The sequence below is a fragment of the Panthera tigris genome, chromosome F2 (assembly GCF_018350195.1).
Source record: "Panthera tigris isolate Pti1 chromosome F2, P.tigris_Pti1_mat1.1, whole genome shotgun sequence".
Taxonomy (NCBI): Eukaryota; Metazoa; Chordata; class Mammalia; order Carnivora; family Felidae; genus Panthera; species Panthera tigris.
Genome location: NC_056676.1, coordinates 41,400,663 through 41,427,301, shown reverse-complemented (window position 1 = coordinate 41,427,301; position 26,639 = coordinate 41,400,663). Strand labels below are relative to the sequence as shown.

General features: G+C 42.3%; 1 protein-coding gene across 1 annotated transcript in view; it reads left to right on the top strand.

Moving 5' to 3' along the window:
* The first annotated feature begins 14,493 nt into the window (after positions 1–14,493).
* PLEKHF2 (pleckstrin homology and FYVE domain containing 2) overlaps positions 14,494–26,639 on the top strand; it is a 67,834-nt gene continuing 55,688 nt past the window's right edge. The window contains exon 1 of the mRNA XM_007073284.3: positions 14,494–14,653. The gene's annotated coding sequence lies outside the window, so the exon portion shown is untranslated. The remainder of the gene's footprint in view (positions 14,654–26,639) is intronic.

Below are 26,639 nucleotides of genomic sequence, written 5' to 3'. Positions count from 1 at the left end.
GCAATCTGTTGGTAAGTTGGGCTTCCTGTCCTTACAATTTTATTTTAGAAACATAGTCCCAGAATTTGACAGTGTGGATTGAAGTGCTCAACTGCAGCCATGACAAACAGATCCGGCCACATAATTTGTGGGCCCCGATCCTGGGGCCCCTTGTTCAAAAAGTAAGGGAAAAGTGCTGTTAAAGGTACTGAAATATAAAGCTTTTTCCTTTCTTCCATGGGTGTTTTTAATTTACTATTTAATATTGTTCTCAGCAAAGAAAAGTAAACTTTTAAAGTATTAGCATGAATTAGGGCACCTGGGTGGCTCAGTCAGTTAACCCGGCTGGATCATGGTCAACTCAGGTCATGATCTCACAGTTTGTGGGCTCAAGCTCTGCTTCAGGCTCTGGGCTGACAGCATGGAGTCTGCTTGGGATTCTCTACCCGCCCCCCCCCCGGCTCTCTGCCCCTCCCCTGCTTGCACACGCTCACTTGCTCTCTCTCTCAAAAAAAATAAACTTTAAAAAGAAAAGTACTAGAATGAATTATACTGTTCATCTTTATATTGTGCAATGCCAGTTTTAAACGCAAATATAAAAGCATTTTACAAAGTTTCTATTTCAGAGTTGGTACTTGCATATGTATTTCATTTTTAACAGTGGAAATGTACAAAACTAACTCAGCTGATATTATTTCACTTAATACAAAACGGAGTACCAACAGAAATGCCAAAGGATATGATAAGAGTCCTTTGTTCACTCGTGTTTCTCACCTTCTTTATGTGTTCAAAGCAAGTCCTGATTCAAACAAAAATGTACAGTCCCCCAGGCTGTTAGAGCTCCCGCTCACCCAGGCAGAGATCACATACCAACCTTGCACCTGCTTTAGTCTCACTGAACTCCTGTACATCGTGGGTCCACCAGAACGCTGTGTCCCGAGGGCATCATGAACATTATATGTAAATGGGATGGTGAGGAGTGGCATTGAACACTCATATTGTGTAAGTCTGTCTCTCACGTGCATCCTCCATTGTCCCGCTGGACTTCACTTATGAAGCAGAAGTTCAAAGAAAACAGTTATTAGGAATTTTGGCACAGTGACAGCAGAGCATTAAATCCAGCACAGGACCTTCTGAGACCCTATGCGACTGCACAGAGCACACCCAGGAAGCTGACCGTGATGACAACCATATCCCCTCTCGTCTCATATTTAGCAACTCTGAGTGACACTGATCTAAGAGGTGTGAACAGAGCTTGAGCGATATGGCCTGCCATTATTTGTTCATCACAAATATTTATTGAGCATTTACTATGTGCCAGGCACTGTTTGGAGTGCTGGAGATAACACAATAAACAAAACAGAAAGCCCTGGCCTCATAAAGCTGAACTTCTGCAAGAGAGACAACACAGTGTGTAAACAAAATAAATAGTGTGTTAGATGCTGGTAGATGCTAAGGAAGAAAAAAATAACAAGGAAAGGAGTAGGAAAGACTGGAGTGAGGGTACAGCTTTATATATTCATGTTTAACCTTTAACAGCCATTTACTGCCACAGTTAAACATAGATAAAGTATCATAAGAGAAAGCTGAGAAAGCTGATGGGGAAAAAAGCAGATCCTGGTAGTTAGAGAATAGGAGGGTTTTCCAAAGAGGGGGCCTATGCTGGACAAACCAACCCTCCCCCCACACAGGCAGGGTGCCTGAAAGGGGGGCTTCCTGTCTTTTCCAGCCAAGATCATCTATTGTGTGTAAACGTGAAATGAGACTCGTTAAAAGAGTTTCCCTGAATGTAAGGACTAAACAAATTATGAGCTTTTGTAGCACCAGGAAAGTTCGGTAACCTACATTTAAATCAACTTTTCAGTCAAACCGTTCACATCCATGGTTAGATGAGCTCGTAGATCAGGCACCATAATTTAAGCCCCAAATGGGGGGGGGGGGTCCCAAGTCCTGGGAACCAGATAGCCAATTTTCCTAAGTGAAAGAGAGAAGGTGAGGTATCTTCTGCCAGGGCTTTATTCTGCTGGTTGAGTACAAAGCAACACCAGACCTTCAAGAACACTGTCCTTGCCAGTCTGTCTTTTTAGACATCTCTAAAAGTCATTCAATTTACTCCAAGAGAATTGCTCACTAAGCAGATTATTTAAAAAAATTTTTTTTAATGTTTATTCATTTTTGAGAGAGAGACACATAGAGCATGAGCAGGGGAGGGGCAGAGAGAGGGAGACACAGAATCCGAAGCAGGCTCCAGGCTCTGAGCTGTCAGCACAGAGCCCGATGTGGGACTTGAACCCTTGAACTGCAAGATCATGACCCAAGCTTATATTGGATGCTCAACCGACTGAGCCACCAGGCGCCTCTCAGATTATTTTTTAAATGAGGTTATAATGCATTTCTCGACAAATGTAACATTTGACAATAGGCATTAAGATGGAAAACTTTGGAAAAAACAAAAATTTCCTCTTTACCCTTTGCTTTTATGATGTTTTTCTACTCTTCTAGTAAATTAATGGACAAAGATTATCAGAAGGCTCTCTGGGGGACGCCTGGGTGGCTCAGTCAGTTAATCCACCACCTCTTGATGTTGGCTCAGGTCGTGATCTCGAGTCATAGGATCAAGCCCCTCATCTGTCTCTTCACTGACAGAGCAGAACCTGCTTGGGATTCTCTCTCCCTCTTTCTCTGCTCCTTTCTCTGCTCATGCACTAGTGCATGCTCTCTCTCTCTCTCTCTCTCTCTCTCTCTTTCTAAATAAATAAATAAATGAACTTAAAAAAAAAAAAGGCTCTCTGGGAACTTGTTCTTGAGTCACTTTCACATCCTGGGTTCAAATTCCACTTCTATTAATTTTTAAGACACCCGGTAGTTTGGGGAGAAGAAATTATAATTTCTGCAACTAAAGTGTGGTGACCTTGTAAAAAAGAAATCAGCATCAAATATGCTAACCATCCAGGGACACCTGGGTGGCTCAGTTGGTTAAACGTCAGACTTCAGCTCAGGTCATGGTCTCAGGGATCACGAGTTCAAGCTCTGCATCAGGCTGTCCATTGTCAGTTTGGAGCCCACTTGGGATCCTCTGTCTCCTTCTCTCTCTGCCCTTCCCCTGCTCATTCTCTCTCTCTCTCTCTCTCTCTCTCTCTCTCTCTCTCTCAAAATAAATAAACTTTAAAAAACTATGTTAACCATCCAGACACAGAGCCACGTACTATTGTCTCCTCGTCCCCTCTTTAATCTGGGCAGAGCTTGACTTGAAAATTAATGCTTAGCCAAATCTTCCTGCCTGGCTCCCCAAACTTGTGCCTGCAGGCTGGCAAGGGAAGAGGCGCTGGGGCAGCCAGCCGAGGAAACAGTCACTGGAGGTTGGGGAGCGGCCCACATGGGCACCGTTTATTCTGTGCTCTCAGGCAGAACGAAGAGGGCTGGTGGGGATGCTCGTTACTCATTCACCACTCCTACTCAGAACTCGGTCTGAATGGCTTCGTGTTATTATTTGTTGGCAGATTCTGCCCACGTCCCTTCAGCGTAAACCCTGGCTTCTCTGAAGCTGGCTTTGTCTCTCACCCCATGGTTGGGTGCGAGCTGCTTGCATTTTGAGGCCCTTAAAGAACTTCACGAAGTAGAAGAGACAAGAAAAGAGGCAGTCACACAGGACACACTGGGTGTACTATTCTTACCAGTCCTTCTAATTCCAAGGAACTCCCACATCTTGAATAGTTAATGAAAGTTAATGCACAGCTGGGCCCCACTGACCTGATAACCTTATCCTAACATGCCGGATAAAGGGTGTCCTTAGGAGGGCTCCCGGAACACAGGGATGACAGGACGACCACTTTACAGAAAAATTTATATTTGCAAATAGTATAGTTAAAAAAATAAAAAGCCAATGTAGGCTCATTGATTATAACAAAGGTATCACTCTGATGCCCCATGATTACTATGGGGAAGGCTGTGAGTGGTGGGGAGAGGGCACACATGGGAACTCTGTACTTTCTACTCAATGTTTCTATGAACCTAAAACACTTCAAAAAATAAAGTTCATTAAAGACTAAAAAAAAAAAAAATCTATGGGGATATCTCCCTATTCAGAATAGTTTCATAGCCCAACCATTTTTTTTATCTTCAGGCAGCAGCTATTTGCTGTAACTTAAAATACAAGTGTTAAATTTATTATTTTTTAATGTTTATTTATTGTGAGAGAGAGAGCAGGAGGGAGGGCAGAGAGAGAGGGAGAGAGAGAATCCCAAGCAGGTTCTGTGCTGTTAGCATAAAGCCTGATGTGGAGCTTGAACTCACAAACTGTGAGATCATGACCTGAGCCAAAATCAACAGTTGGACATTCAGCTGACTGAGCCACCCAGGCACCCACAAGTGTTAAATTTAAAACTCAAAATCTTGGGGCATCTGGGTGGCTCAGTCAGTTAAGCATCTGACTCTTGACTTCAACTCAGGTTGTGATCTCACGGTTCATGGGTTCAAGCCCCACATTGGGCTCTGTGCTGATAGGCCAGAGCCTGCTTGGGACTCTCTCTCTCTCTCTCTCTCTCTCTCTCTCTCTTTCTGCCCATCCCTCAGTCACACACAGTCTCTCAAAATAAATAAATTAATTTTTAAAAAACCTGAAAAGCTTAATGTTTTTAATGTTTATTTATTTTCAAGAGAGAGAGAGAGAGCAGGTGAGGGGCAGAGAGAGGGAGACACAGAATCCAAAGCAGGATCCAGACTCTGAGCTGTCAGCATAGAGCCCGATGCAGGGCTCAAACTCACAAACCATAAGATCATGACCTGAGCCCAAGCAACTGACTTGAGGCCAAGTCAGTTGCTTAACTGACTGAGCCACCCAGGCACCACCCCCCAAGAAACTGAAAATCTTAATAGTTACCATTAGTTAAACATTTGCTATTTCCAAGCTAAGCACTTTAATTATCTCATGGGCTTCTTAAAAACAACTCTACCAGAAAGGTGCTATTATTACTCCTATTTCGCAGAAGAGGAAATAGGCTTAAAAAGGTGAAGAAAATTGTATCCAGTCATACAACCAATAAATGACCAGCTAGGAAATTAGCATTAACTGAAAAAAAAAAAAATTAAGGCGAGGAGAAGCCATCAAATATTTTTTGCCTAAAAACAAACAAAATAAACACTCAAAATTTTAAAAAAAATAAAATAAAAAAAAACCCTTACCCTAGAAGATAAACAAGCTGTAGTTGACAAGCTTGGGCGAAGGGAGAGATAAAGGAGTAAACAGAGGGACATAGAAAGTGGGTATCATTTTCTAAGCAAGATACAGCTAGTGGGGGGAAGGGGTGGTTAAAAGAATTCTCCCAGAAAAAAAAAAAAAAGCTAAATTTGGAGAAAGAAAGGAAAGGGAAGCATAGGAGAAGAGAGAGAGAAGAGTATCGAGAGGATGGGTCATCTCATTTATTTGACTTTCATATTAGAATTAATTGGTTTCGGGGGGCCTGGGTGGCTCAGTCGGTTAAGCGTCCGACTTCAGCTCAGGTCACGATCTCGCGGTCCGCGAGTTCAAGCCCCACGTCGGGCTCTGGGCTGATGGCTCAGAGCCTGGAGCTTGCTTCTGATTCTGTGTCTCCCTCTCTCTCTGCCCCTCCCCCGTTCATGCTGTGTCTCTCTCTGTCTCAAAAATAAATAAACGTTAAAAAAAAAAAATAAAGAATTAATTGGTTTCAACAAAATCATAGTCTCTGGTGGCATCAAATGGGCAAATATGCCTTAAAATACTTAAATTCAATTATACAGTTCAATAAAAAAGGCTTTAAATAGTTTTTAGTTTTTATGTAGTGTGGCTGCTTCTGCCTGCCTTCTGTGTCTTAGAGTTTACACTACTGTGTCCGGGGCCCCTGGTGGGGTGAGGATCTCACTGCGCAATACTTAAAATATGTGTTTTGGGAGACACCTGGGGGGCTCAGTCGGTTGAGAGTCCAATTTTGGCTCAAGTCACGATCTCACAGTCTGTGATTTCGAGCCCCTCATCGGACCCTCTGCTGTCAGTGTAGAGCCCACTTTGGATCGTCTGTCCCCCTCACCTGCCCCACTTGCACTCTTTGTCTCAAAATAAATAAACATTAAAAAAATTTTTTAAAAAAAAGATGTGTGTCTGGGGTACACCGTGGCCCCAAATGCAAGCCAGTGGCTTCACCTGGTGCTTAAATGAAGAAACAGCCACCTGTTCCTAAACTGGAGAAAACGCTGTGTTTGTCTTCCTGAGGCTGTATGCTGGTCTCTTCCTGAAGGATTTTCAGAAGGAGCCTTAACTTTGCTGGAATTCTGCCCCCATGTGCTATTGTAGAATGTAAGCCCCACGGATGGATGGACTCGAGGGGCAGCTGTCCTTCTACTTCCTACCCAGCTGTCCCCAAACACTAGAACCATGTGTCAGGAGAAGCCACACCCAATATCAACGATGAATCTCTTGCTCTCTGTTCTCTTCATTAAGACATTCATTTTAAAGGACACACCTTCATTTCAGAATTCTTTACCAAAATTACACTGGGACCTCAATCATTCCAATTAGCAAATACCACCAAGTAACTAGGAAATTGGGTTGTCGGCAGGCCCCTGTCTCACGGCCTCAGGTAGGTCATCACCTTGCATCTCACATTCCTTATCTGGACACACAGGAGTGGGTCAGGTGACCTTAAGCCCTTCCAGATACAAACTTCTATTATTGTGTTCACCTCGAGCCGCATAGCAGGCAAAAGCTAGAGTTAAAAAGAACTCTAAATCTCAAACTCTGACCAATGAATGAACTTTGGATATATTACCCAAGACAGACCAGTTCACACTCAGACATAAGATCACACACACTGCACAAATATACTCATGTACATGGCCTCTACCTTATATACCGCATGCAGCCTAAAAAAGTTGTATCTCAGGGCACCTGGGTGGCACCAGTTGGTTGAGCGTCTGACTTTGGCTCAGGTCATGATCTTGTGGTTCATGGGTTCAAGCCCTGCATCAAGCTCTGTGCTGACAGCTCGGAGCCTGGAGCCTGCTTTGCATTCTGTGTCTCCCTCCCTCTCTGTCCCTCCACTGCTCGCACTCTGTCTCTCTCTCTTTCTGTCTCTCAAGAATAAATAAACATTTAAAAAAAAAGTTGTATCTCATGCACGTAAAATAAGAAAAACAGTCTCTGTTATTGCCCTGGTATTCCATGAGAACATCTTAGGACAAATTGATAATAAGGTCAGCAAAATGAGCTGTCCTTTATGGGTCATATGACTGAACTTCCAAACCTGTACAGACTCCTGCTGTTATTATTACAAAACAGCAAAAGGAATAAAATAGTGATGAGTTAATATTTAATTGTTGAGCAATCGTGGAGAAACCCAGACTGAATTCAGAATGTTTAAACATCCAAATGGTGGATGACTCTGAGAATAGCACATCTAACAGTCACTGTGTGAGTTTACTGATCCCTGTAGCACTTCGGAGCCTCAAATCCTGCATTGGCTCTCTAGTTAGATTTTTACTTCAGTTACCTTTTATTTATTTAGTCTGTCTTTTGTTTCTGAATTACTTACCCCTGGATTTTTAATTAAAGAAGTCCAGGCATGAATAAATTCATAAATCAAGAATAACAATGTCTCATTTAAGGATTTTCAGGTGGCGAGGTCACTGCAGCTTCAATGACGTACATATATTTGGTTTCTAGTGAGTTTGGGGTCTTAGATTAAATTACAAGAGATTTAGTACAGTTAATAATCACCATTTACAAGAAGGGAGGATAACAAACTACATCTGCATGTTCACGTAGGTCACGTAGGTCCTGACAAAAGCAAAATGTACAGAAAAATCTGTTCCTATTTAGGGTGGGATGGAGTCAGTGCAGCAAGGGTCAGAACCTCAGCATTCTGGAGCTCCCCCCAACCACAGTCTGCATTCAGCCACTGTCCCCACCGGCATCACGTAACTAGTCACGGCACATCTCTGCTTACAAACACTTGAGCAGGCGCTGTACCAGTCACTCTTCCACAAACACTGTGTCCCAGCCCCACCAGTCACTCTTCCACAAACACTGTGTCCCAGCCCCACTGAACTACTTAGTCATTGGTCCCTGGTAGTGTGAAACTCCCTCTTGTGCCTCGGACCATACCCTTCCCTCATTGGGAAAATCTACTCTCTCCAATCCAGAGAAGGCTGCTTTTTTCCAGAAATACCTGAGTCTTAATGGCTCTCCCATCAACTGAAGGGACTTCTGAACTTGTGTCTTTGGAACACTTACAGCTCACCAGTTCTTCCAAGCACCAGATTCCTATTATCTTTGAGCAATGGCCAAAAGGTGAGCCCTTCCCACTCCCTGACGGCCCTGGTCATCTCTTTGCCTACTCTAACGCCCAAAGAGCTCTGAGCTTCCTTGCCATTGATCAACTTCCTACTGCTCCTTTCTCTCTGTAACCTTTACCTGAGCCCTATACAACTTCATTGCATGTTACAATGTCTCTCATCCGTAATCATGTCATCAATGTGTCCTTCCCTCCACCTCCTTAGGCTAAACGAACTCCAGCTCATCCCTACAAGGACACCACTTTTCCTTGGCAATCTTCCTGAGGAGATGCCATTCATTCTCCTTCACCCCACAAACTATACCCAGGAGTTGAGAGAACCCCAATGTCAGTTTCAGATAACACAATTCCTTTACCCAGTCAGGCTAATGCTAAACTAGCCTTTACACTACATCCTGTCAACGTCAAAGTGCTGACCTCCAGACATTCCTCCTCCTCATTCAAGGAGCCTTTGGCACTTTGCCCAATCTTCCTTTCCACCCCAAATCCTGCCATTATGCTGGATAGCTTCAAGATCTTGGTTCTGTGGTCTCAAAAGAATGTCCCCTCAATGCCACTTAAGCTATCCTTCCCCTGGCCACCTCCTAAACCTTGTCATCACCCAGAATTGTTCTACCTATGAAGTCTTAAATTCAACAGCCTACTCTGATCACAAACTATCACTTTTCATTTCAATTACCATCACCATATCTGTATTTTATTTCAGCAAGACTTTCAGGATCCTGACTCCTCTGCTGTCTCCTTTTCTATCAACCTATTTTTACTTCCCTCCCTGTCAAACTAAGACTCTATGACACATCACATTAATCACTGTCTTACAAATACCCTCAACTCCACTGCTAAGTTCATTATCTTTCCATTGCACTCTCCCTTGATAATCTCATGTCCTCTGTTTGGGTATTTCTGATATATAATTTCTTTTTCTATAGAAGATGTGAAGTCATTTGCTTTGCAATTTCTTTTCACGAGACTGTAAAATCTCTGTACTTAATTTTTTTGAGCTAGAGAATTATCTTGACACAAATACAGGTATAAAATACTGCCAAAAATTTGCTCCCGATGCATGTTTATAGCATTTTTATGAGAAGTTTCCCAAATCATGATAGCCACATGTTTTGCACATTTATTGCATGCCAAGCATGAGTATTCAAGCTTTGTGAACTCTAGGGTCTACCCCAAAATTCTGCAAGATATTTTCTTTTTTTAATGTTTATTTACTTATCTGAAAGAGAGAGAGAGTGCACACGAGCAGAGGAGGGGCAGAGGGAAAGAAATCCCAAGCAGGCTCCATGCCGACAGCCAGAGCTGGAAAGGGGCCTTGAACTCACAACCCCGGGATCATGACCTGAGCTGAATCCAAGAGTCGGAGGCTCAATCGACTGAGTCAGCCAGGCATCCCTCTGCAAGGTATTACTGACCTCAGCTCTCAAATGAAGAAACTAAGACTCAGACCGATTATATGAAACCAACAAGGTCCTGCTGCAAGTCTGCAACAGCATGGGCTGGGCTGGAGTTCTGGTTCTGAAGGAAGCTAAAGTCCATCTGCTTCCCACTTGCTTGCTTCTCCAGTGTGGGAATTTCTGTACCCATCCAGTTCAGTGATGGTCTTCTTACCAATGCTAACTGGAGAATATTTGTTATCTGTGACATGGAAACAATATGCAACAGTATAATCAATAGCTAAAGGACCAGAGATTTTCCCTAGAGTTGACGTTATGGATGACATCTCTTTAATTTTTTTTTTACATTTTCTTTAACATTTATTTATTTTTGAGAGACAGAGACAAAGTGCAATCAGGGGAGGGGCAGAGAGAGAGAGAGGCAGACACAGACTCAGAAGCAGGCTCTAGGCTCCAGGCTCCGAGCTGTCAGCACAGAGCCCGAGGCTGGGCTCGAACGCACGAACTGTGGGATCATGACCTGAGCCGAAGCTGGACGCTCAACCGACAGAGCCACCCAGGCATCCCATGGATGGCATCTCTTAAAGAGATTACTCCATGCCCAGGCCACGTATTTTTTAATATTACATGATTTCCTTTACTGAAACATACCATACCCATATCGTGCTTTATAAAGCCTTACTATAAGGAAATCCTATTAAAAAGCCAGTTCCCAACTTTCTTTTTTTTGCCATTAGAAACAATATTGATACCAACTTTCAAAGTTCCTTTTTTCTAAATTCTGATCACCATAACATCTGGGAGAGATTTCTAAGATCTTGAATTTTTCTTCAGTCATACAGCCTACAATGGGATACTGACTAAAATGTTAGCAGTCACCAGAAGAAAATGATATTTTTCTCTATACACATCCCTGATCCCTTTAACATGCCATATTTTTTGAAGCTACAAACTGATCAGTCTTACCCTCTGCCTCAACAAAGAGGCAAGCTTTTGGTTTCTCTGTTCATCAGAAAAGAGAGAAGCAGGTCCTCGAAATTTAAATAAACAGATCCAAATTGTTCCCAAAGGGAAGTCAGTAGCAAAGCTTTTCCAAAGCTTTGCAAGGCAGTGGAAAGCAATTTGAAGTCTGCCTAAACTTAGTATTCTTATACTGGTTTGAGGGGGGATTTGAGTAGCTGAGGTAAGAAATCAGGAAAGAGGTAATGATGAGTAGCAGAGACATTCTTCACTTTGGGTAGGATAGCTTTTGTCATTTCCAAAGCGCACTTTGAAAAGGAAAAACCTGCTGAATCTTCTTTTGCAGATATGTGAAAATCAAGAAAAGGCCCCTGCTTGGCAAAGGCAGAGCACAGAACTGTGAAGAGGCCCAGATGCCTTGCAAAGGGAAATCCCTGCCATGGGCTTCTCCTTCTGACACTTGGAACACAAGGCTGGGAGAGCCGCCTCTCCTGTCACACCCACAGAGCTGGCCTGTTAAGCAGGAACAAGCAGCCTGGCATTCCTTGGCACCCTGGCACTGGATGAATTAAAATGTCAACAAGCTGTAGCACTTCCTTTAAGCTTGCAACACTTGCTTCAAGAAAATAATGTATGTATACAGGCTCAGGAGACATTTATCTTTCTCCTGAGAGAGGATGTTCAAGTGGATACTTTTATCACATTTAATTCAATTAGCAATTATTGAGCACCTACTATATGTCAGGCACTGACTGTGTGAAGTGCTGATGATAAAAGTAATGAACAAAACAAACCCCGGCTTTATGAGTCCCACAAAAGCCTAAGAAAGAGCCATGAGAAAGCAACTCTAAGACAACAGAAGCAGATTAGACTAGCAGATGAGTGCAGTTCTGTTGGGAGGCAGGGCATGGAGAGGGGGAGGGGCTAAAGGGAGAGCACAGCAGGGGAAAGTGGTCACTTTGGAGCTGGGTTTTCTCCAAAACTTCAAGCCAGGAAGCCCATCTCAATCTTTCCTTTCAAGGTTCACTGTTCTAAGAACTCACAAAGGCCTGGAAAGAGCTACATTCTTTAGATACATAATATCCTAATTAGTGGCCATCCTCGGAAGCCAAACAAATCAGTGGGGCAGCAGACTTCAAAGCCACTCATCTGATGACAGGCTAGGACACAGAATGACTTTAAATAAGAATAAGCCCTGACTGTGCTGCATTTTGCTAACATCCCAGTTATGACCATTCCCAGCATGCCTAATTTTTTCACTCCTAAATTTTTTTTCTCTTTGTCATGCCAGAGCAAGATAAATCTGTCTTCAGTAATCCACAAAGGGAAATCTTAACAATTCATTTATTTTTTATTTTTATTTTATTTTTTTGAGACAGAGAGAGACAGAGCATGAGCAGGGGAGGGGCAGAGAGAGAGAGGGAGACACAGAATCCGAAGCAGGCTCCAGGCTTCGAGCTGTCAGCACAGAGTCCGATGCAGGGCTCGAACTCACAGACTGTGAGATCATGACCTGAGCTGAAGTTGGACGCTCAGCCAACTGAGCCACCCAGGTGCCCCAACAATTCATTAATTTAAAAATGCATATAAACTTGATCCTAAAAGTTATCATTCTGTTTGAATTTAGTAAGTGAGCAAAAGTTCTTGAATCCAACTGACATATTTCCCAGCAGGGCCTAGCTTCCTCTTGGTCTAGAGGCCAACTTTATTTTTTAAACTATAGGTTACGTAAGCAAATGTTCAGCCTTCAGAATAGAATTATAACCTAATAGTTGGTTCTAGCTTAGGACAGGAGACTACATCTCTATCTTGAGCTGTAACATGCATTCATTCCAAAATTTCTGAAGTACCAGTTATGTACATTAGCAGGGGTTCAAAACTGGAGCCCTCTCCACCTCTCTCCATCTGTCACACCAACCTCATTTTCATCATAGAATTTATCCTAGCTGGCATTGTAGGATGTGATATACTAGAACAAAAGCTTCATGAGGGCAGGAACTTCAGTACCTTTGATTTTAGCTTTGATCACTGCTATAATCCCAGAGCCTAAAACAGTGCCTGGTGGAAAGTACTTGCTCAATGAGCTACATGATGGTTCATCCAGGTGAATAGATGAGCCAGGCATTGTGCTGTGTAGTTGACATGAATTTACAGGACACAGAAGTAGCTACCTCATTTCTACATAAAAGTAGTTGATGGGTTTCAGTCTAGAGCAGGATGGAAGGATGTGCCTTCAGGCTGATTTGCTTTAGCAAGCACATTGTTTCCACTTAGATCATGGATTGATTTGGGGTGATTTGACGTAGAGAATAATGGAGATTATGGAAAAGCAGCTAAATTCCCTCCAATAAGTGGATAAATAAATAAAAGAATAAGTGTGTTTGATTGAATATCAAAGTTTCTAAAATAGCAATCTGGGATCCTTTCCCTCAGGATGTTACATTTAGTAGGGTAAATAGACACATTATGGTAAACACAGTGGATGCAAAACACACATAAATAAAGTGTTGAAGAAGCCCCAGAAAATCAACAATTAAATAAAAAAGACAGGTGAGGTTATTGAGCTGAGGCTTATCGTAAGAATAAGAATTTGCCAGTTTTGCTCATTTGCAAAAATCTTCAGTAGTTCCCTCAAATACCCACAGAGACTTCCCCGACTTTGTGTAGCCTGTTCAGATTAGACATAGCAGCATGACTTTGAGCCAAACTGGCTGGGTTCATATCATGGGCTGGCCAATTATTAGATGTGTAAACTATGTCACTATCCTTACAAGTTATCCAACAATACTAATATACCTACCTCACAAGGTTGACAGAAGAATTAACTGACTTAATAACTGTGCTTAGAATAGGGCCTGTCATTAGAAGCAACATCAAGTGATAGTTGCTATGATCTGTTATTGTTATTAATGGAATCACTATTACTGTTGTTGCTATGAACAGAATAGCATGCCTAGAGGTGAAAAAAATTACCAATTATGATTTAAAGGCAGTTCTAGTTTCCATCCTAGGCAGTGAGGTCAACGGGGTCTGCAAACGACGACCCATGCCAGAGAGAAAGCCAATTTTAACAGTCTAGGTAAATCTTGCCCCCAAAACACATAGCACAGCCTTTAATATAAAGGGATGTTAAATTGAGCTAGTCACATATATACAACATGAGCTTAGATAACAGATGCATTACAGAAGGGAAGTTCCCCAGGACGCCTAGTGGCTTAGTCTTTTAAGCGTCCTGACTTTGGCTCAGGTCATGATCTCGCAGTTCACAAGTTCGAGTCCCGCGTCAGGCTCTGTGCTGACAGCTTGGAGCCTGGAGCCTGCTTTGGATTCTGTGTCTCCCCTTCTCTCTGTCCCTCCCCTGCTCATGGTCTGTTTCTCTCTCTGTTAAAAACAAATTAAAAAAAAAAAACTTAAAAAAAAAAAGGGGGAAGCTCCCAATGAAAATACATAATTACTACTTATTGATAACGGGATAATTAATTGGTAAAAGGAAAAAAAATGGGAAAACCTAAATGTTCAACAGCAGTGGAAGATGTAGAATACTATATAGTCATTTAAGAGTCTCATGCTTTACCAACTGAGCTAGCTGGGCAGTTTATAGTCATTTAAATAATTGTGCACAATCCATCTTCTGCCTCTATTGTTGACTCCTAGTTGAAAATTAAGCTTTTCGAAGTCGCTGTGCTCTTAAAGAACTAATTTCTAGAACTTAAAGTCACAGACTGGGAAGCCTAGGATGTGATGACTGTGGAGTGCTTTGGAAAATCCTGCTAAGTGGCGACTCACCTGTTGCTTGTTAGGGATCTTGAGGGCTGCGCACATTACCAGGACCTACTTTGTTTTCTGAAGTCAAGCCCTCGACTGAAGCAGAGGATGGTGTACAGACCTACTTTGTTTCCTGAATTCTAGAGCTGGGCTGGAAAAGAGGCTGCTGTTGCAGGTGTTTGAGAGAGATTTCTGGTCGGTTCTGAATCCCTTTGTCTGCAGTTGCTATGAAACATTTAAAAGGTGAGAGGCGGTCCTTTATTTCCTATAGCTCCTTGTTTATAAAGGGTTTTATACAGGTGAGAGCAGCTGATGCCTTAGTGGGAATATTCTGATCTGGAGTCTCTTCTGCTTCCCCAGAGTGAATTTCTTAACAGATTGAAAAATTCAAATTAGTGTTCATTGGCTACATCTTGAGTGTTCCCCGAATTGGGAAGAGGTGTAGAGAGCACTGAACAATGAAACAATGAACTGGCTGCAGTCAGGGGGAAAGGTGTGAAACCTCATCGACCACAGCTTCTTAGACCACAGAGGGAGAAAATGCAGAGAAAATTAGTTGAGCCGTGGCTATGGGGCAGCTGGAAAACCTCGTAAGTGCAGTGGCCGCGATTTCTGAGTTAAATATTGGTGTTCTGAGTATAGACCAAAACTGAGCTCTGTTGGAATATTTGGAATATGTGATTTCCTAATTCTGCAAAATCTTAATGGGAAATCAGACAGATTGTGTCCCAAGAAGAAGAAAACCTAGTAGCTGCACTTGAGAAATCTTGAGGAAGTTGAAAAGTAAATGGATGATTTGAGAAATCTGAGAAAACTGGAATTTGAAGACAGGTGTTTAAAAATTTTTTTTCTTAAGGTTGTTTATTTGAAGAGAGTTTGAGCATGCGTGTGGGGGAGGGGCAGAGAGCAGAAGAGAGAGAATCTCCAGTAGGCTCTGCATTGTCAGCTCAGAGCTCGACTCAGGGCTCAATCTCACAAACCAAGCGTTCATGACCTGAACTGAGGTCAACAGTTGGATGCTTAATAGACTGAGCCACCCAGGTGCCCCTAAAACTATTTTTTAATTTAAAAAATGTTTATTGTAGAAAATTTGGAAAATACAAAACAGCATAAAGAAAATAAACTGTCTGTAATCTCACCACCGCGAAGTAACAACTCCTGGTGTTTTGTTGTATTTTCTTCTAGTTTTGAAAATTGAATGTGTAATGTTTAAAAACTATGGTAAAATACACATAACAAAATTTATCATATTGCTCAGTTGCTAAATTTTTTCTTTAATGTTTATTTACTTTTGAGAGACAGAGTGTGAGTGGGGGAGAGGTAGAGACAGGGGGAGACACAGAATCCGAAGCAGCTCCAGTCTCTGAGCTGTCAGCACAGAGCCCAACTCGGGGCTCGAACTCACAGATCATGAGATCATGACCTGAGCCAAAGCCGGAAGCTTAACCGACTGAGCCACCCAGGCACCCCTCATTTTACTCAGTTTTAAGTGTGCAGTTCAGTGGCATTAAGTACATTCACACTATTGTGCAGATACTACCACCATCCATGTCCAAAACACTTCTCCCCTCAACACACTGGAACTCTGTGCCCATTAATCACTAACTCCCTCCCTCCAGCTCCTGGCAGCCACCATTCTACTTTGTCTCTATGATTTTAATCGAACACATAGTTTTTATTTAAAATTAAAATTATACTGTATATAGAGTTTTGTGCCCTGCTCTTTTTAACTAATATTGTATCCCTCATTAATAGTCTTGTCAATGTCATTTTGTAATATATTCTATACGGATGTCTCTTCCTTTTTTTTTCCATTTTCTTTTAAAATTGTCCATATGCATACTTAAACAAAGTTTTGTGAGTAAGCGACATTCTGTAGAGTGTTTAAGTAACTCCATAAAATTAACAGCTGTTGAAATCTTTTGGGAAAAACAAGATTAATGCTGTCACGCAGTGTCTTCTCGTTTGATTTTGATAAACAAGCTACACTTGTTAGAACAGAAACAAGAAAAATACTTACCTAATCTAAGTGAATTTTCTGAGGCCATCTTAACATGATAAACACCTGTGCCAACATTCTACATTTGTTCCCAGTATAATTATTTACATAGAAAAAGAGAGGATTATAAAACATAAAGGAACCTACAGTTTTCTATAACACTATCTTTCCTAGGAGAGTTATAAGATTTTTGGCCTTACTTCCACTATTTTTTTTTAGACTAAATGCAGAAAAACCTAGGTGGTGGTTACTCTTAACCTAAAACACTTACCAAGAAGAAAATTTTTCAATTGTGACATGAGACTAGGAAAACAGGACAGTCTTCTTTGGAGGCCCCATCCCACTCCCATCACCCCTTGGCTCATCTGTTAAGGTATTAATGGGATTTTCTGTGTGGTGTTGGGATCTTTGTGGAGCAGGCATTGCGTCACTCCCTTCCCTGGGTCTAGAGCGCCTCTCCTGAGGGAAAGAGCAAAATTTACAGTTGTGGCCTAGGTGAGGGAAAATCCCTGAATCTTAAAAGCCTGTTTCTTCCTAGGGCCTCATTTTCCAACAAACCAAGCCCTCCCCAGGACTGTGCACTATGAAAGGAAGTGTCTTTTTCCTTTAAACCTTAGAAAATACACCCATGCTGAATCAGCCATGTTCCAAGCATATTAAAATAAGCCATTGCTAATGGTAGATTTCAACTAGATCTGTTCTCCACTGTACAGACCTCAAAGTCTTCAGTACCATTGAGGACTCTGTTCTTATTTTCCAGTGTGATGGGAGCACCACCCCAATCCAGAGAAATCTAGTTTCCTTGAAAGCTGGCTTTGCTCTCAGGGCATGTTCTTATGGGTGGCCACCGGTTCTCCCGGGCTTCCGATTGGCCAACAAAAATGGCCATGTTCACCATCCCTGCCTCCACATTCTCTCCATTCCATGACTTCCACTGCCTGGCCAAAAACTTCTATGGTTCATGCCAGGGGTTGATGACGAAGAGTTCCTAGTACTTTCCCTGTCCTAAATGCAGAGGAGAGCTCCTGTAGTGATGGTCCCTGGAGACCAGCCTCTTGAATGTTCTACCCAGGTTACAGAGCCCCAGCTTTCTCACTGGGGCTTTCTGGAGCCACCCACCCCCTCCCTGGTGTTTGGTTCTCATTCCTAACCACCCCATTTCTACTGTCTCATCTCTAAAGTGTTTCCTATAATTGGGCAACTTCAAGTGCCTGTACAATAATTAACCTTCCATTAGTAGAAGTTTGACTTCTAATGCTTTCTCTGGTACCCCTCTCATTGCTTTAGGCTTCTGGAGAATATCTGCAATTGTGCTTTCCCAAGCCCTCTCCCTCTGAGGCTCCAAGAGTGTGGGATCTTTTGCATTGGTCTGGGCTGCAGAGAATGATCCCCTCAATCGTACATAAAGCATTAGGATGAATTGAATGTGGATGAGCCTGTCTGATCTAGAAATTGATTTTAACCAATCAGGGAAGCTACATTGTAAAGGCTCAATCCAGAGGCAGTCTCTACCCTTCTCAGCTCCTAATCAATTCCTGTTGTTCCTCATCCTGTGTGAGAAATAAATTGGCAATTGCAAAAAGTTCCCGAAATGAGGATATCCGTAAGAGTTAGGTTTTAACAGTGATTTCCTCCTCAAGTCGATATTCAAAATATAAATAGAGGGAACAATAGTAAACAGAAGGACAAAGCAAATAGTTAAACTTGAAAGCAAGTTTGCCTCCACAAAAACCCTGACGGAGTTGTGGTTGCATTTATTTTTCCTCTTAAAGAAAAGAAAATGAAAATTATTGATAGTGAAAAGGAAATGGTCTGAGTTGCTGAAATGTTTGGTTTAGAGGATTACTTCATATAAGGTCAAATGCAAAGTTGCCTTTGGCTTTCTGAATATCTTGTACCTTTGAGTACTGATTTTCTATAGGTTTTAGTTTCACTTTCTGTGTGTTTTTCATATATGTTAAATCAATTTATATCGTATGCTAATAACTGGCTAGTTTGGGATCAGGTATTTTTAAAAGTTATATTAATTCAGAAGGTGTTGGGAAATATTGGCCCAATAATGCAGCTTTCAGTATAATTTATGACCAGAAATCTTTGCATTAAAAAATCTTCTGAGTCACTGTATCAATTATGTCCATAGAAGAATACATTGTTTTCTATTTTTGTAGGCATTTCCTGTTTCACTTTTACATATTCTGTAATGTAGGTACAACTATTGTTTTGTTGATTCTTGTACTTGGACAAACCAAAGTTCAGCAACACCGAGTTTTTTTCTTCTTCCCCTCCACGCCTCCCTCTCTTGCCCCAAGGTCACTATAAAAAGCAGGAATAAAGTGCATGTTGGCTGTCTCCCAGCTCAATGTTCCATACTTTGGGTGAAGCCGGATCTTGGAGCACTTTTCAGTTACCTACTCATTTATGCAATCTGAGTCAGGTAAATATGCTTAAGCCAAATCAAAGCCAAGTGTTTAATATGCTTATTTTCAGAATGATTTTATTTACAGTAATTGCTTTCCTGTTTTTTACGCAATACATTGTGTTCTTAGCAGGGCAGAGAAGTGTATTTAAACCCCCTATCTGGTGACTTGGCCCATTTTCTCTGCATCTGATGATAGCATCTGGCAGGACCCAAAGCTCCAATCCCAAGTGATTCACATAATGTACAATGTTACCCTTGTCTGGTTTTCTCTTCACTAGGACTGTCTAATAGGATTTGGACTAAAGAATTTCCACAAACTTAAAAGTTGAATCTTAGATTTGGATGGGATCTTTCAGTTCATTAAGTGCATTTCCCACCCAATGCAATAATCTCTTCCATAGCCTACCTGACAGTGGTTATCACCCCTTATCCCCCAACACCTCCAAGGACAGGCCCTCACAGTGGATGAGGCCGTTCATTCCACTCTGAACAATGAATTCCTGGAAAGTTCTTCTTCAGGTCTTCATGATGAACAGATATTTTTGTCTCTAATTTCCACCCATTGGTCCTACTTTGATCATCAGATGACAAATTACATCATGGTCATAAAATTAGAATTGACCTTAACATTTTTTTTTCAGTGTATTTACTTATTTTGAGAGAGAGAGAAGCAGGGGACAGAGCCCAACACGGGGCTCAATCTCACAAACGTGAGATCATGACCTGAGCTGAAATCAAGTCGGTTGCTTAACCAACTGAGCCACCCAGGCACCCCTTGACTGTAACATTTAAATTCTTCTTTCACACAGTGAAAATGTAAATAATTCTCATACTACCTCCTAAGAAGGTGACCTTTATTATCCAGGTAGATATTTCTCGTTCTTTTAACTGTTCATTCTCCTTTTATGGCTCACATAATTGAGATTCTTCAACTTTCCAGAGGCAGGAAACCCAACTCAAAATGGCTCAAATGAAGAAAAAAAGTATTGATTTACTAATTGAAAAGTCCAGAGGAAGAGGAAGGTTCTGGCCCAGCCAATGCCATTAGGGCTAGGTCTCACTTGCCATCTGTGTCATTCAGTGTCCCATCAGGAGAAACAAGCCACACAATCATTTGAACAGGGAAATTTTATTTATTTTTTTATTTTTTTAAACTTTGTTTTAAATATAATTTATTGTCAAATTGGTTTCCATACAACACCCAGTGCTCCTCCCAACAAGTGCCCTCCTCAATCCCATCACCCACTTTCCCCTCTCCCCAACCCCCATCAACCCTCAGTTTGTTATCAGTATTTAAGAGTTTCTTATGGTTTGCCTCCCTCCCTCCCTCTCTGTAACTCCCCCCGCCCCCTGGGTCATAGGGTAGATTTATTTTGAAATTTTTTGAGGAACCTCCACACTGTTTTCCAGAGCAGCTGCACCACCAACAGTGCAAGAGGGTTCCCATTCCTTCACATCCTTGTCAGCATCTATAGTCTCCTGATTTGTTCATTTTAGCCACTCTGACCGGCATGAGGTGGCATCTCAGTGTGGTTTTGATTTGTATTTCCCTGATGAGGAGCAACGTTGACCATCTTTTCATGTGTCTGTTGGCCATCTGGATGTCTTCTTTAGAAAAGTGTCTATTCATGTCTTCTGCCCATTTCTTCACTGGATTATTTGTTTTTCAGGTGTGGAGTTTGGTGAGTTCTTTATAGATTTTGGATACTAGCCCTTTATCCAATATGTCATTTGCAAATATCTTTTCCCATTCCGTCGGTTGCCTTTTAATTTTGTTGATTGTTTCCTTTGCAGTGCAGAAGCTTTTTATCTTCATGACGTCCTAATAGTTCATTTTTGCTTTTAATTCCCTTCCCTTTGGAGATGTGTCGAGTAAGAAATTGCTGCAGCTGAGGTCAAAGAGGTTTCTTCCTGCTTTCTCCTCTAGGGTTTTGATGGTTTCCTGTCTCACATTCAGGTCCTTCATCCATTTTGAGTTTATTTTTGTGAATGGTGTAAGAAAGTGGTCTAGTTTCATTCTTCTGAATGTTGCTGTCCAGTTCTCCCAGCACCATTTGTTAAAGAGACTGCCTTTTTTTCCATTGGATATTCTTTCCTTCTTTGTCAAAGATTAGTTGGCCACACATTTGTGGGTCCAATTCTGGGGTCGCTATTCTATTCCATTAGTCTATGTATCTATTTTTGTGCCAATACCATACTGTCTTAATGATTACAGCTTTGTAGTAGAGGCTAATGTCTGGAATTGTGATGCCTCCCACTTTGGTTTTCTTCTTCAATATTACTTTGGCTATTCGGGGTCTTTTGTGGTTCCATACAAATCTTAGGACTGCTTGCTCTAGCTTTGAGAAGAATGCTGGTGCTGCTTTTATTGGGATTGCATTGAATGTGTAGATTGCTTTGGGTAGTATTGACATTTTAATGATATTTATTCTTCCAATCCATGAGCATGGAGTATTTTTCCATTTCTTTGTATCTTCTTCAATTTCCTTCATAAGCTTTCTATAGTTTTCAGCATACAGATCTTTTACATCTTTGGTTAGGTTTATTCCTAGGTACTTTATGATTCTTGGTGCAATTGTGAAAGGGATCAGATTCTTTATTTCTCTTTCTGTTGCTTCATTATTGGTGTATATAAATGCAACCAATTTCTATACATTGATTTTGTGCCCTGCAACTTTGCTGAATTCATGTATCAATTCTAGCGGACTTTTGGTGGAGTCGGTCAGATTTTCCATGTACAGTATCATGTCTTCTGTGAAAAGGGAAAGTTTGACTTCATCTTTGCCAATTTTGATGCCTTTAATTTCATTTTGTTGTCTGATTGCTGATGCTAGGACTTCCAACACTATGTTAAACAACAGTGGTGAGAGTGGACATTGAACAGGGAAATTTTAATCTAAAGAATTATTAACTATAACAAGGGATTGGAATAACAATTTATTTCTTGGCTTTCAAGAAATAAGGAGAATTCTAAAAAATGCAGGAGTAGCACATATAAGGAGCAATATTCCGCCTGGGGCTGGGATAGAGTACCAAGGAAGAACCAACCATTCCCATCCCCTGACCCTGAGATGAGATCCAGACCTTGTTGGAGAGGTCACAGCTCTATCACAGCTCTATTTCACTGATTGTCAGAGGAGTAGCTCTCATGCTGTTTCAGGGGAACTTCCTGGAAATTTACCCCCTGGAATTTGCTGGAAATTCATCTTCTTAGGATGCTGGGGAAAGTGTAGATGCTGATGAAGTATAACATTATGACAGCTACTAAAGAAAAAATATTTGAGGGCCCATGTACATTTTTGCAGAGCAGACAATAAATTGGGGCTGAATAAATTGGGGTTGAATCTGGGGCTAAGAGACAATAAATTGATAACTGGCAAACAACCATTATATTCCTTTCCTTTCTTCAGGCTCTATGCTCACTCTCCCATGGTAACAAGATGGCTGCCAGCAGCTCCAAGTTCCTATCTCTTCCTCTAGGTGACTCAGCTGGGAAGAGAAGACTCTCCCAAATATTACACTGGATCACGGTTAATCAAGTCTAACACAAGGTTAATCAAGATCTTGTAACACAAGAATGTGTTCATTCCTGAACCAATCACAGTATCCAGGTGGCTCTGTTGCCCTGATTGGCCAGGCCTGAGATATCCTACCCCTGGAGGTAGGGGTGAGTCAACCTCACCCCTATCAAATGTACAGAGAAAGTTCCAAGTAAAATCAAGCTGTTGATCCAGAAGAGGGAGTGGCTGATAAGCAGGCAAAACCACACTTACGGTCGTTAGGGGCAAAAATCTCAATCAGCCAATGCCTCTCTTTTCTCACCTTGGTAAAGTACAAACAATAATAATGTCTATTTGAGTTAGAAGGGATTTTTAAAATGCCACACCTTTATTCCTGCTCACATTTAGAAAAACTTGACAAATAGGCTCAAGAGCCAGTGGGATGCAGTATAGCATGTTAGCTTTATTAGGGAGAAAGGCCAATATCAAATGCCATTCAGGGGCTGTCACCATCTCTGGTAGCACTAAACAGCCCACAGGACCCTACATACCTCCCTGCCCCTCAGGCCATATGAACTGGCAACTGTAAAACTTATGAACTTATGGCATAGACAGAGATGAGTAGACCAAATCTTGTGTTCTTTGTAGCTAGACAAATCTCAAAGAGGAGAGTAGTGAGCTGATCCAGATATGCACAATTCTTTTTTTTTTTTTTGATGGGGGGGGGCACAAGTGAATAAAGGGAAGAGAAAGAGAGAGAGAGAGAGAGAGAGAGAGAGAGAGAGAAAATCCCAAGAGGGGCAGAGGGAGAGACAGAAAGAGAAAGCGGGGCTCACCCAAAGCAGGGCTTGTGTTTTTATCCCAAGTGGGGCTTGTGTTCACCAGAAGCAGGATTTGTGTTCTCTCAGTGTGGGACTTGAACTCATGAACCGTGAGATCATGACCTGAGTGGAAGTCAGGTATTTAACAACTGAGCCACCCAGGTGCCCCACAACTCTTCTTTGTAAACACTCCCTGCCCCTGCAAAATAAACTATTCTTCTTCCCCTGGGAAGAATACGTGAGGGTGGGGCAAGAGAACAGGAATGTAATTCTAGCAGAGTCCCATCTACACTCTCTAGCTTGGTTAATTGGGTTTACCCATTAAGATTATGGTTACCTGAAGTTTTAGCTACCTCCTTGGAGGATCAGGCATCTGTCAGATCTGGCTCCCTCCTTAATGGGGCTCTGTCAGTTCCAACCACTTTTCCTATGGGTTATTTTCTGGGCACTTGCAGTATTTTATTTTATTTTATTTTATTTTATTTTATTTTATTTTATTTTCCAATATACGAAGTTTATTGTCAAATTGGTTTCCATACAACACCCAGTGCTCATCCCAACAGGTGCCCTCCTTAATACCCATCCCCCACCCTCCCCTCCCTCCCACCCCCCATCAACCCTCAGTTTGTTCTCAGTTTTTAAGAGTCTCTTATGCTTTGGCTCTCTCCCACTCTAACCTCTTTTTTTTTTTTTTTTTCCTTCCGCTCCCCCCATGGGTTTTGTTAAGTTTCTCAGGATCCACATAAGAGTGAAAACATATGGTATCTGTCTTTCTCTGTATGGCTTATTTCACTTAGCATCACACTCTCCAGTTCCATCCACGTTGCTACAAAAGGCCATATTTTATTCTTTCTCCTTGCCATGTAGTACTCCATTGTGTCTATAAACCACAATTTCTTTCTCCATTCATCAGTTGATGGACATTTAGGCTCTTTCCACAATTTGGCTATCGTTGAGAGTGCTGCTACAAACATTGGGGTACGGCACTTGCAGTATTTTAAATTTGCATTGGTTGCAACATTTAAAGAGGGGGTGATATCACATACAAATCTCATTTCAGGTTCTTTGGGTGAAAAAAAATAAGTGACTTAGAACCCTCATTCTCACAATGAAACGATCTGCTCGACCTGAGTAGCAGCTGCCACCTTGAGATTGAGGATGATCTCTCCTGTTTGCTGTAGTCCACACAAATCCCATTTATTACAACTGGCCACCTCACTCATTTACTTACCTGCCTGGCCAATGTAGGCATTTAAACATATAACCCCTGTGCTAGACCCCCTATAACTGGTGCCTTCCCTGCCATTCTGGGTGGCCTGGTTCCACTAGGTGGATGCCCATCCGTACTCTTTTAGGTGGGACTAGCCAACTCTTACCAAGTGAGCCTAGAAGGGCGCAGGCAAAGGCTGATCTATTTCTGTAATTCTTAAAAGAATAAAATGACAATAGGCATGTTACCTGTGCAGTTAAGCATGGCTGTGGTTATTATAATGGTATAACCACCATGCAGAAAAGAATTTAGAATGTCCACATTCACATTCATGAACAGCCTGGAATAGAGGAAGATGGCGGCGTAGGAGGACGCTGGGCTCACCGGGCATCCTGCTGATCACTTAGATTCCACCTACACCTGCCTAAGTAACCCAGAAAACCGCCAGAAGACTAGCAGAACGGAGTCTCTGGAGCCAAGCGCAGACGAGAGGCCCACGGAAGAGGGTAGGAAGGGCGGTGAGGCGGTGCGTGCTCCACGGACTGGCGGGAGGGAGCCAGGGCGGAGGGGCAGCCTGCCGGCCAAGCAGAGCCCCCAAATCTGGCTGGCAAAGCGGAGGGGCCAGACGGAGTGTGTTCCGACAGCAAGCGGGCTTGACATCTGGAAGGTTATAAGCTAACAGCTCTGCTTGGAGAACGGGAGGGCTGGAGGACAATGGGAGGGAGAGTTGTTGAGCCCCGCACGACAGAGTGCAGTTTGGCGGGGAACAAAGGCTCTCGCCAGCGCCATCTCCCTTGCCCATCCCCCAGCCAAAATCCCAAAGGGGACCAGCTCCTGCCAGGGAACTTGCTTGCACCGCGCAAACACCCAACGCTGTGCTTCTGCGGATCCATCCCCCGAGTGGGTCTGACTCCCTCCCGGTGCTGCAGGGCCCCTCCCAAAGCAGATCTCCGAAGGAAAAGCGAGCTGAGCCTGCCCCTCCCACCCCTGTGCACCTTGCCGATCCACCCCGGCTAATACGCCAGATCCCCAGCACCACAAGCCTGGCAGTGTGCAAGTAGCCCAGACAGTGAATCCCGCCCCTAGGAGAGGGGAAGAGAAGGCACACGCCAGTCTGACTGTGGCCCCAGCGGTGGGCTGGGGGCAGACATCAGGTCTGACTGTGGCCCCGCCCACCAACGCAAGTTATTCAAGACAGCACAGGGGAAGTGTCCCTCAGTCCCGCACCACTCCAGGGACTATCCAAAATCACGAAACGGAAGAATTCCCCTCAGAAAAACGTCCAGGAAATAACAACAGCTAATGAACTGATCAAAAATGATTTAAACAATATAACAGAAAGTGAATTTAGAATAATAGTCATAAAATTAATCGCTGGGCTTGAAAATAGTATAAAGGACAGCAGAGAATCTCTTGCTACAGAGATCAAGGGACTAAGGAACAGCCAGGAGGAGCTAAAAAATGCTATCAATGAACTGCAAAATAAAATGGAGACAACTACGGCTCGGATTGAAGAGGCAGAGGAGAGAACAGGTGAACTAGAAGATAAAATTATGGAAAAAGAAGAAGCTGAGAAAAAGAGAGATAAAAAAATCCAGGAGTATGAGGGGAAAATTAGAGAACTAAGTGATGCACTAAAGAGAAATAATATACGCATAATTGGTATTCCAGAGGAGGAAGAGAGAGGGAAAGGTGCTGAAGGTGTACTTGAAGAAATAATAGCTGAGAACTTCCCGGATCTGGGGAAGGAAAAAGGCATTGAAATCCAAGAGGCACAGAGAACTCCCTTCAGACGTAACTTGAATCGATCTTCTGCACGACATATCATAGTGAAACTGGCAAAATACAAGGATAAAGAGAAAATTCTGAAAGCAGCTAGAGATAAACGTGCTCTAACATATAAAGGGAGACCTATAAGACCCGTGACCGATCTCTCTACTGAAACTTGGCAGGCCAGAAAGGAATGGCAGGAGATCTTCCATGTGATGAACAGAAAAAAATATGCAGCCGAGAATCCTTTATCCAGCAAGTCTGTCATTTAGAATAGAAGGAGAGATAAAGGTCTTCCCAAACAAACAAAAAGTGAAGGAATTCGTCACCACTAAACCAGCCCTACAAGAGATCCTAAGGGGGATCCTGTGAGACAAACTACCAGAGACATCGCTACAAGCATGAAACCTACAGACATCACAATGACTCTAAACCCATATCTTTCTATAATAACACTGAATATAAATGGACTAAATGTGCCAACCAAAAGACATAGGGTATCAGAATGGA